Here is a 10,297-nt window from a genome sequence, read left to right as displayed (position 1 = left end):
GCAGTTTTCTATTTGTATTTCCGAATAAAGTTAGACATGCATAATCAGATATCATAATTGATAACTTTGCTTCAAAACAAGTGATCGAATCATGCATCGCTAACACGGAATAACAATTTCATGAATATTTTTAAAAATTTGTACTACATGAGAAAATTTTAAAAAATATGTTGTGTACTACTATTTCATACTCTACTGAGTACCTGCTCTTATTAGGTTGAAATTTATGAACCTAATTGAAAATTGAGAGAATTGAAATGCAATCTCAGCCACTCATCCAGAATATTTGTGAAATGTCAACAGCATCTAGTTTATGTCAACATGGGGGCATAATTTTAATTTTTTTAAACTTTTTTATTTTTTTAAAAAAAATTTAATATTTTTTTAATTTTAATTTTTTTTTAAAAGAAAAAATCATTTTTTTGTCAACTACATATTCAATTCATGTCAACTACACATCAAATGTCAACAACTTTATTCAATAAATACTATTTGACATGAATTGTACATGTAGTTGACATTATATTGTGTAGTTTACATGAATTGTATATGTAGTTGACATGAATTGTACACATAGTTCACATGAATTGTGTGTGTGGTTGACATGGATTGTACACATAGTTGACATGAGTTGTGTGTAGTTGACATGAATTGTATACGTAGTTGAAAAATAAAATAAAATTTTTTTAAAAATTTAAAAAAAATTTAAAAATTATAAAAAATAAAAAAAAAATTATAAAAAATTGAAATTAAATATTAAAAAAAATATTTATTGAATAAAATGTACCATGATATTACCATTCTGCCCTTTCATAATTAATTAATCTAAAGATATTTTTCATGTGGAAAAATCTGGACCACTCATTTAATAAAAATGAGTGGCTGATATTGCATCTCATTTCTCAATTAGCATAAAAAATCTCAATTGATCACAATCTTATACTACTATTTCATACTCATAAAAGGGAAAAGATAAAATGTATAAAAAACATAGAAAGGAAAAACAATGATGTAGTCATTCTAAAAAAGCCATATTTCCCAAAATGTAAAATAAATATATACCCAAAACATTGAAAAAATATACAGAACATTGGGGTATAATTCTAAAAAATAACATATTTCACAGAAAATATAAATACAATAAATGTACATTACATATTAAGTTAAAAAACAAAAAAAAAAAAAAACAAATGCATAAATGCAATGAGTGTCGTGAGTATGAAACTGAATACCAAATGAAGCTGAGACCTCCCACCTTACCAACTCCACCATAAGTGTTGTCATTATTAGTACCCAAGTATAAATACATCGTGTTTGTACTGGAGGCCCATGGGCTCAAATGTCCTTATTAATCTCTTGCTCCTAACTTGAATGCCTTAGAGAGGATCGACAACGGTGCTCGTAGGTGGTCCGGTCTTGTCTCGCCAAGATGAGACTTCAATGAGACATTGTTGCACGGGTCTCGTCCCAAAGAACTTCATGCAGGGGGAGTGAAATGTGTATCCAACGTGCCACACGCCACTACATGGCGCGTTGTCGTTGACTCATGGCGCATTTAGAGTCGTTGAATATTACTCAGAACTACATGGAATGGACTAGGGGCTTCAGCTCTTACTTTTTTAAAAAAAAAAAATGTATTTATACATGCAATTATATAAAAGTCCTTATTAAAAATCTAAAACACCTAAAAATGTATTTTTGAATAACATTTTTAAAAGGGGTAATTGCTTTTAAAGTCACCAACTTTCCATGAATTCCGGTTTTTCCCACGAACTTTAAAAAGTTCGTGTAATGCCACGAACTTTATTGTCGGTTGTCATTTTCCCATGTCAGGTTTTCCGGTCTGATTCAAACTGTTCGTTTCCTATTAAGACAATGTCCAAATTCTTTTATCTTACTATCGTTATCTTCGTCTTTGAAATAGCTTCGCGTGGGTACCTTGTACGCCTCAATCGGTACTCGGATCAAGAAGTTATGGTCATTATGATAGTACAAGGTCGCACAAAGGTCGTAGCCTTCATCAAATAGCCATAACTTCTTCATCCGAGTTCCGATTGAGGCGTACAAAGTACTCACGCGAAGCTATTTCAAAGACGAAGGTAACGATAGTAAGATAAAAGAATTTGGAAATTGTATTAATAGGAAACGAACAGTTTGAATCAGACCGGAAAACCTGACATGGAAAAATGGCAACCGACAATAAAGTTCGTGACATTACACGAACTACTTTTTAAAGTTCGTGGGAAAAACCGGAATTCGTGGAAAGTTGGTGACTTTAAAAGCAGTTAACCCTTTTTAAAATTTTTCATTTTTGTGTACAAATTATTCAATAGACTACCAACCTTAGATTGTATTGTGATAGACTATGGAATTTCAACTCTAATGTACTCCCTCTATTGCATTGTAGTGGAGTAATTTGTTTTCGGCACGGAGATTAAAAAAAAAGTGTGTATAAAGTTATAAGAGAGGAAAAAGTAGAGAGAAGAAAATAAGAGAAGGGTGAAAGTAGGTGAGAAGAAATGTGTTGACTTTTACTAAAAAGGGGAAGTGACTCCATAATCATGGAATGTACCAAAATAATTCTACTATTATAAAACGGAGGGAGTAATAGAATACGGAACTACATATTTTGTACTAATTTTGTCATGTGAATACACTGATTTGTTTACAAGTACACAAATGTACACGAACCATTGTATCGAAAGCTACCAAATGTAACCAAAACACAAAATGTATCCACCAAACCACTATAATCATTTTGCTCCATCAAAATACTGCTACTCCCTCCAACACTATTAATTGGCACTGTTTGACTTGATACGAATGTTAAAATGTATAGAAAAAAGTTAGTAAAATGTGTGTCTTACTTTTATACACATTAATTTTAATAAAATTTGAATAGAATGAGTTAGTGAAATGTGGTGGTCATTAACAAAAAAAAGATAAAAAAGATAAGCGCCAATTAATTAGGGACACATGAAAATAGTAAATTGATGTCAATTAATGAAGGCGGAGGAAGTACATGATAATAGTACAATTGTCCTCTTCAGGTGCCCCATCACAGCTGCTCCAAAGCAGGTCCTCTTCAGACTAGACTTTGTTGAGTAGGAATAGATCCAACTCCAGTTGATGCTCGACGTCGAGGCCTTCCTCTTTCTCTCCTTGAAACAGTGGTGGTACAGTATGCGACGTCAATGCTTGTGGTGTCTTGCAAGAAAATTAATTAGTCCGCAATCTATAAAACCAAATGAGAATTGTTAGTCCGCAATCTATAAAAACAAATGAGAATTGATATGACGGTATCCAGTATCTACAGACAGTAAAAAAACAATCTCCCTTTGTCCTTGAAAAATTTATCATTTATTTTCATTTCCGTCCGTCCCTAAAAATTTGTCATCTTTTACATTTACCATTTTTTTTTATAGTGGACCTCATATTCCACTAACTCATTCTCATTCACATTTTATTATAATACTAATATATAAAAATAGGACCCACATGTCACTAACTTTTTCAACACACTTTCTATTACATTTCTTAAAACTCATGGCGGATCAAATGGTAACGAATTATAGAAGACGGAGAGAGTACTGTATAAACTTCATTTGGTAGATTAAACAAATAATGCCAACGTAATAATTCTATGAGTATATCAACACAATTACTAAAATATCTCAACTTTATATTAATACAGTACACTATTATTTCTATTACTAAAATCTTTCAACTTTATCTTAGGAATGATATGTTGAGCTCCTTATATAAACACCAATCTCGTTTGACGCATATTGTTCATTTCGATTTATATATTCAGTTTGATTCTAATAGGTGTAATCAATTGCTAACTCATCTCTTACTTGCTAACTACAACTAATTTAAGTTCATAGAATTTCCAGAGATCTAGTGTTCTATAAATTGTCATGTGTAATTTCTTTTTACCATTATTTAAATTTAAATAGATTATAAGAATGGCTAAATTTAGGATTTTAAATAAAATGTCAACATAGTATATAAAAAATATCAATGTGATTCCTTGAATATGTCAAAACAATTTTGCATTGACATATATATATATATAGAGTCTCATTATCCACAAATCTACTCTTAAAGACCGAACCACCGAACCCTACCAAATTAGGGCTTATAGATCTAGTTTTTTATGGATAAGATACAGAAATTTATAAATTATTTTCGCCTTCATCACGAGCCTATTTTAATTCATCTGAAGGTAAATAAGTCATACTAACATGTTACGAAGATTTAACTTCGTTCCAGAATATATTACTTCATTCTAGTAGGTTTTTACTTCATTCTAGTAGGTTTTTACTTCATTCCAGTAGGTTTTTACTTCATTCCAGTATGTAAATGTGGTTTCGTCGTCGCGTGCCGTTCTTTCTCTCTACAATATCTATCACCAACGCCATGGCGCTAATATTGGTTTAATAAACACATGGAATAATGTAATAAATTATTGGAATGAAGTATGTGTAGAAGCAGTTGAAGTCCTACTGGAATGAAGTAAAAATGTTATCCAATGAAGTAATAAACTCACTTGAATAAATTGCATTTTTAAATGTTAATCAAGCAAAAACCCACGTCAATGAATTTGAATGAAACATATGTTGAATCATTTCAAAACCTACTGGAAGCAAGTAAAAACTTGTTGTAGTTTCAAGGTATTAGGTACATAATGAAGTAATAAACCTATACAATGAAGTAAAATGGGCTAGTAATGAAGCAGAAAAAATTTTCGCAGCAGCACATCTCATCAAAAAAACTAGATTTAATGGCCCAGATTTGGTCTCTAGTTCGGTCTTTAAAATTGGTTCGACATTGATCACAACTATATATATATATATATATATATATATATATATATATATATATATATATATATATGCTGCTGTGAAAATTTTTTCGGCTTCATTACAAACCCATTTTACTTCATTATATAGGTCTATTACTTCATTCTGTACGTAATATCTTAAAACTACAACATGTTTTTACTTGATTCCAATAGGTTTTGAAATGATTCACATATGCTTCATTCAAATTCATTGACGTGGGTTTTTGCTTGATTAACATTTAAAAATGCAATTTATTCAAGTGAGTTTATTACTTCATTCATAAACGTTATTACTTCATTGGATAAGATTTTTACTTCATTCCCGTAGGACTTCAAATGCTTTTACACATACTTCATTCCAATAATTTATTACATTATTCCATGTGTTTATTAAACCATATTAGCGTCATGGCGTTGGTGATAGATATTGTAGAGAGAAAGAACGGCATGCGACGGCGAAACCACATTTACGTACTGGAATGAAGTAAAAACCTACTAGAATGAAGTAATATATTCTGGAACGAAGTTAAATCTTCGTAACATGTTAGTATGACTTATTTACCTTCAGATGAATTAAAATAGGCTCGTGATGAAGGTGAAAATAATTTATAAATTATTGTATTTTATCCATAAAAAACTAGATCTAAAAGCCCTAATTTGGTAGGGTTCGGTGGTTCGGTCTTTAAGAGTGGATTTGTGGATAATGGGACTATATATATATATATAGGGTTGTGTTAAAATGACAACACCATTTAATATAACACCATACCACCATTAGGAGCCCTAGGATCTGAATATCGGACGATTGCTAAGCTGCAATGTGGCGGCTCATTTTATTTTTCTTTAATCAAATTAAAGGCTGAAGGGCATAATAGAAATTCTCTCTTTTAATTCTTCTTCACACAATTCACGCCAATTTCCTTATCATTCTCAACCCAAACTCACGCTAGATGCTGCAAATCACCCTACCAATCTCGATTTTGATTATGGATTCTGCAAAATCTAGATTCAAATTACACGGCGACATATTCAATCCAGTTTGAATTCATCTCAATTCGAGCTATCAATCACACAATCGATTCAATTTGATTCTTCCAGAATTGCAAGCGATTTCTCTGCAATCACACCACCTGTGCAATCGCTTTTTGTGCTCTCTGCAATTCACTCCACAAATTCATTCGAATATGGGTGAATCGATTATCAACTTTGATCGGATGATTTTCCAGAATGTGAGCTTTGTCAGATTATCAATTCTTCATCAATATTTTCTGTGCTGTTGCGATATGGATTATTTAGATTCAATGATGGATTGTTTGCCGATTTTGTCATATTGAAGAGTAGGTTGTGATTTTGATTTTGATTGACGAGAAGTTTTTGATTGAGTATTGTTCTGTTTTTTATTCTGTTTAGTAGTTTGTACGAATTGCTGTTTTAAGTATTACATCTTGCTGTTTATGTAATTATATATTGCAGTCAGTACTATCTGAACTAATTCGGCTTATGTTTTGTCATATGGTTGCGTAGTGTTCTATTTCATAAGGCTTAATGCAGAATATTGACCTATGATTTTATGGCAGTGCTTTGTTTCTGTATTTCATATTTTGTATGCAATAATTGCTGATTTATGTATTACATGTTGTTGTTCTACTTATTATTGTATATTGCAGGTAATTGTATCTGAACTAATTCAGCTCATGTTTTCTCAGTGATCCAGTTGTATTTGTATGTGTTTCAGCATGCCCCAGCGAACTCTGGCCATATGTTGGTAAGAAAGTCCTTACATTAGATGAGGGCTTTGGCTTTTATAAAGGTTAGCCGATGTTGTTAGTGGACCAGCTTGAAGTTTGGGAGAAACTGAAATTCCATCAGATCCAAAGCAGGACTCAAAGAATAAAGCTACTGACATTTTTTTTCAGTTACATGAAAAAATTTGATGGTGATAGTGCGATCATTGATTTTTTTTTCAGCTGGAATTGATGAGCTTGGGAAGAGTCTTTTGACAAGAATCCCTGAACTATCTTCAGCAGATAAGGGTAACACAGTTGAAGATTTCTATTTTATTGAAAAGCTGGTTGTGGTTGATGTACAACCACCATCAGTTGTGTCGACCAAAGGTTCGCCAAGTGATTCTAAAAGCCGTTTGGAGTCCGCGAAGGAGAAGGTTATAAAGTTGAACAACAAACCATTGCGTCAGTATAAAAAATGTGGACAATTAGGTCACCATGACTCAAGGAACTGAGGCCGACAAAAGAGAAAATAAAATTGTTAGTTCATTTTTTCATTACCAGATTGCAGTCTTATACATTGTATATTGCAATATTAGTATCACCATATTGCAGTCTTATACATTGTAGATTGCAGTATTAGTATCGTCATATTGCAGTCAATGTAACGATTGCAGACCACACTATTTGCTTCAATCTATTATTTCTAGAAGGATTAATTATTAATTTTATACTATTGTTTCCAGGTTATCTTCCATTTCAGAAATAAGTGTAACTTCAATCCTTTTAAATTACAAATTTTTACATTATTATATTGTTGTGTTGTTCAATGAATGTTGCAGTTTTGTTTAATGAATGTTGCAGTATATGACTATATGAGTTGGAATGCACCTAATAAAAATATTCTGTATAATGTAGAGACACATTATTAACCTATATTTAATCTCAAGCATGCAAGCATTTTATAATTAACTGAAATCAAAACGACTATTGAAAAAAATTCAATCAAATTAAGTCACCCACATTGTCTACACCAAAACAAAACTACATGTTTCAGTACAGTTCATTCACACAACCAAGATTTCATTCATGTTCAAAAAAGCCAAGAGTTCATTCATTGTTTATGGTTTCATGTACTCCGCAACCATCTTCTCCACATCTATCGGTCCTCTCTTTTTTGCTTCCTCGAACTGATGTGAGACAATACTTAACACACAATCAAAGGCCATGTTTTCGTTGTTATACATCATTGTTGTACAATATTTGGCACGAGAAGCTGCAAAGACTTTCGTTCCCATATGGCGCATTGTATAAAAGCCACAATATGTTGTGTCATCTTTTGTACTCCATTTCAGCTCTAGAACATTCACTTTTGCTTTTCGGGCGATTTGTCTGTAGCTAGAACATTTACCAAAACTACAAAAAAAAAAGAGTATTTCCATCATGATAACCAACGCTGTAATATTGTAAATGATGCACTGCAATCTATAATCAACAATACTGCAATATTGTAAATGATGCACTGCAATATTTGGTGATAAACAATACTGCAATATTGTGAATGATGCACTGCAATATATAATCAGCAATATTGCAATATCTAACAATCAATAATTCAATATATAATATGGAAATCTGCAAGATGTATCGCAATACCTAAACCTCATTGTACAGATTGTGTTTCAACTTCATTCATGTTATTGCTGCTTTCTTCAATCTCTTATTCATTCATATTCCATTCACTATTACTTGTTTCAACCTCGTCCTCATCCGATTCAGTTCTTGTTCTCATTCTTGTCATTATAATTCTTCTATCACAACATTAAACCAAGAACATCAATCAAATATCATCCATCATACAAATAATATCCAAAAACATTCAGTGTCTACATTTTAACAACTAATCAACAACCAAATCATCCACAAATCGAGATTAATTGAGTAAAAATCGATGGCACATCAACCAAAATCGATGGTTACAGTTGCTCACTATCTAGGATTTCCTAACCGAGCAACACCTCACAAATCGTGATTAATTATGTAAAAATCTATGGCACATCAACCAAAATTGATGGTTACAGTACATCAACCAAAATTTCAAAACATCAAATTAAAATTTCGCTGATCTAAGGTTTCCAAAACATCAACCTGAATTTTGCAAAAACCTCAGATCCAAACATTAAACAAGGTATAAATTGAATGAATAATACTTAAATCTCACAGCAACATCAAGGAAACATGAACAAAAATCAATAAACACATATATAAATTTGCATACACAAACGGAGTAACATTCTCGAAACCTATTCCGATCAACACCAAACGGAATCAATTTAACATACCTTGTGAACTGATTTCACCGTTTAGCTGTTGTAGGCGTTCGAAATTCCAGAAGTTAGTCGTAAATCACGCGATTCACGGTGTAGTTGTGGCTGAAAATCGAAGTTTCACGGTGTAGAGGCGGAGGCGGCGGGATTTAGTGGATCAGGGTTTCGATTTGTGAATATGGAGGCGGCGGAATGGGAGCAATCGTTGTATGGTAGAGAGAGAGTCGGATTTGGAGAGTGATGCTGTTTTTGGGGGATATCCCCAATTTGATTCTGTTTGGAATGACTAAAATGCCCCTGACAGCAATTTCGTATACACTAGACATCGGTCTCAATTCTGTTCGCAAAATTCAATCTTGGGCGTTGGATTTCCGGATCTAAGGGTGTATATTGGTGGTATGGTGTCACTATAACTATGGTGGCACCCTAGTGCTCCCCTATATATTTACATATTTTGATACCTACATTTACATTTATCTGATACGTAATAATACAAAAAATTTATAAAAAAATCAAATTTTGACATCGGAACATATGCAAGTGGTATCTCGTTAGAATCCTTATAAAATTATCTTTAATTTGATATATTTTGTTTAAAAAAGATTAATATAAATTGAGACAGTTATAATCATTTAAAGTTTTGAGATATTTTTTAAAAGTTGGTAACTTAATACCCCTAATTGACATTTTTTTGCGAATAGTATTGATATTCATGGATGAATGATCTTAGACCTTGATTTAGTGATCTAATGCATATCATTTAGTTGTAGTTAGCAATTTAAGAGGGAGTTAGCATTATAACACACTTCATTAATATATTAAAAAATGTTATTCAAATTTTTTATTTCATAAAATTCATAAAAATCAAAGCTAATTTTCTCTATAATTTTAAATAAATTAATAAAATAGTAACAAATTAAGTTTTGATTTTTATGAATTCTATGAAAATAAAAATTTGAAAAACATTTATTAATGTATTAGAATAAAAATATATATATAAATTGAAACAAACAACACTAAACGTGTGTAAAATGAGAGTGATGCTGACGTAAAATATGTAGCAATATCATTACTCCTATCTCAATATACTACACGATTATTTCTTGAATTTATTATGAATATATCGTATTGAATATATGTTTGGAATATGTTGAGATATTTTAGGAATTAATTAATTAACCAAATTGAAGATTAAATCTTACTCCACATCCCTATAGGCTATATGTATATTTGATGTTGTAATATTTTGGCCTCGTAGTTGACAAAACATTGATCGAATTATATATAAACTATAGTTTTGCTGAGGGGTGAATATAATATTTTAAATTTTAAATTCTGATCTGAACAAAATTACAATTTTGCTAAGGGGTGAATAAAATATTTTAAATTAAAAAATCTGA

Source organism: Salvia hispanica, chromosome 4, assembly GCF_029641045.1.
Source record: "Salvia hispanica isolate PSC_SH4W2 chromosome 4, Shi_PSC_v1, whole genome shotgun sequence".
In the NCBI taxonomy this organism is placed as follows: domain Eukaryota; kingdom Viridiplantae; phylum Streptophyta; class Magnoliopsida; order Lamiales; family Lamiaceae; genus Salvia; species Salvia hispanica.
Note: the sequence above shows the minus strand (reverse complement) of the source record.